The following is a 2,851-nucleotide window of genomic DNA, read 5'->3' as shown; positions in this document are numbered from 1 at the left end:
CATTTTGCACCATCTGTAGACCTCTAAAACTTTTCTTTGGTAGCCCAGAAAGAAGAGCATTACAATAATCAATGCGTGAGGACACAAATGCATGGACAAGAACCTCTGCAGTGTCGCTTGACAAAACTTGTCTGATTCTGGCGATGTTCCTCAAATGATAAAAGGCGGTCTTTGTTATCTCTTTTACATGAGACTCGAAAGAGAGCACCATGTCGAACCACACGCCCAAGTTTTTTACCTTGGCCCTACAAAAAAAACAACAACTTGGTAGCAGCTCATCAGCACATTTGACCAACCCTATAAAAGTCTTGGCATTGTGTTAACACAATTGAAAGGAGGAAAGTAATCAGCAATTATCTTAAAGCAACTGTTTGACTGCTGAAGCATCACTGGGCAAGATGGTGAACCCCAAGATGACCAGGATGCATCCACCACAGTGTGTGTGAATGTTTGAAAGTGCTTAGGCATGATTTGTCATTTGAATTTTTTTTTTAAAACACTAAGTACCAGCCCATTTGCTCTCTCTCAAAATAACATGGCAGCATTGCCTAGCTTTTAAAAACCGTATCTGAATGCACAGTGCCACACATGGAGACACAACAAACACCAAGGGGTGATCATTGGGTTTGTTGAGCAGTCACTGAGTCTACCATGAACACCTTTATATACCAACTATTTCTTGAGTGAAATGTGAGGTTAAATCTGTCCAACAGCTAAAACTTAGTCAGACTTCAGTTATGCAACAATGAAAATGACCCCAAGCACACCAGTAGGTCAACAACAGACTTTGAAATGCTACGGCATGAAGATGAGAGTTGAATGCCCACAAAGCGCAATGAACGGGAAAAAAATTAACTGACAAAATGTAAAAATTGTGGAGGAATTTTTACTCCACTCTAGTCATACAGAAAATGATTACTTCAAATTATTGCTGATAAAAGCTCTAAAATTATGCACTCTACCTAATTTTTCTACTCACCGCGTCTGCAGTTTATTTTTTGGGGGGTGAATATATAATTACACAGTGAATGTGTTGTTCATCTGATGTTGCATTTAACTAGTTTTAAGAAAACCAGGTAAGAACTACCTGATGTTTTATTCTGTCTTGATATGTAAACCTAAGAACTGACAGAGGGTGTGCTTTATTAATCAGGACTTGTAAACAGGAGTTGACTCAAAGTGCTGTGGTATGTTTGAAATGAAGTGTTTGGATCTAGGAAAAAAATAGTTTGAAGTATTACAATACTTCATGTATTATTATTATATTACAAAGAATTTCTGAATTTTTCTGTTTCCCAGTAAAGAATTCTCTCATTAATTATGCAACAATATCCAACAGATAAAGTACAGCGAAGTTTTTCAGTCTGAAATAAGACGTGGTGTGTAAACAAACAAACCAAAATCTCAAAATGCACTAATTCATTAAAAACACATTTGTGGTTTGTAATCTACTTGTATGTTTTTTGTCATTGAGAAATGAAAGCATATGAAACCAGCTTAGCTGAAGTTGTTTCTTGATGACACAGTGAGATGAAGTTCCTCATTCGAGCTCTAAAGACTCCTAACTTATAACAAAACTCAGCTAAACCTTTGAGGGGAAAAAAACAATTAAAATAGACAGTAAAAGTAGTGAGCTAGTGCTCCCCATCCAGGTCAGATGTCACAACACTGACACTTCTCACATGTGACCAGTGAACTCTTAAATGTTTTTAAGAGTTAAAGTTGTCAGACGTTGAAATCATAGACAAAACTTAAACTTGTTTCCCACGACAGCTATTTTTTGTGTGTATGTATGAACACAACCAAATGTTTGATTTCTTTTGAGACCACTTAGTAGGTGAAAATCCTCACGGAGGACCAGACTCATGTTGTGTGTTTGTATTAAATGGAAAAGATGGTTGTAGATCGACCCAGTAAATCAACCAGTGAGCATGCAGAAGTAGGGTCTCAACTGTCTTGAATTTACAAGACATTAGAAAAACAAGCTGAATTAAATACATGTTTTAGTATTTAGATCTAAAAATCCAATAATAAGAGGAAGCTCGTTTTAGTCCATTTTTTCTGACTGCTTTCAGAAAACTGTTTTCTAACAGTTCCTACTAATGAATTTGTGGTCAGTGTAGATGATATAAAACAAAGATGAACAGAAGACTGCTCTCCACTTCAGCTCTCCAGGTTTTCATTTGTATCTAATTGTCCACTGTCACTCACACTCTGTCTTAAAGAAGACTCTGGAAGTGTAACAGATGCTGGTTTAATAAACAATTCATATGGCAAACTAATATGTTGTTGCACAACTCATTATAAAGCAGAACACTCAGTGTTCTATAATCATTCGTCTTTTGAAACGCCCAGAGCAGAGACTGATTTTGGTTCAGACTGTTAGGATCACTGCTTCATATAATCTCTAGCTGAGAGGGACTCATGCTGTATGCTGTCATATGGCTTTTTGGGGATTCATACCAAGTTAGTGACCACAGTCACCCTGCACTGGCAAAAAGAAAAGAGCTTTCTAGAAAGTTCTGACTTTATACGTGCATGGAATATTTTATTCTTTCCTAGCTGTCTTCACGTGTTGCTCACGTAGTCTACCATGATGGATTTCCATTCTTCAACTAGCACAACACAGAAAAGGATTCGGATTTAACTTTATTGTCATTACACATCATGAGTGCAGGGCAACGGAATAACGAAAAAATACGTCGAACATCTTTAGTGCGATGCATCCTAAATCTCACAGCAACAGGCTGAATGAAATTTGAGCTGCACAAAGTCAGAGCAGAAAAAGAATGCTATAAGAATGATACAAAGTATCAAAAAATTCCTATTATACCTGTAATACCCACGAAAT

This window comes from Pundamilia nyererei, unplaced genomic scaffold (assembly GCF_000239375.1).
Source record: "Pundamilia nyererei isolate P.nyererei 1_Seehausen unplaced genomic scaffold, PunNye1.0 scaffold00057, whole genome shotgun sequence".
In the NCBI taxonomy this organism is placed as follows: domain Eukaryota; kingdom Metazoa; phylum Chordata; class Actinopteri; order Cichliformes; family Cichlidae; genus Pundamilia; species Pundamilia nyererei.
This window is presented reverse-complemented; position numbering follows the sequence as displayed.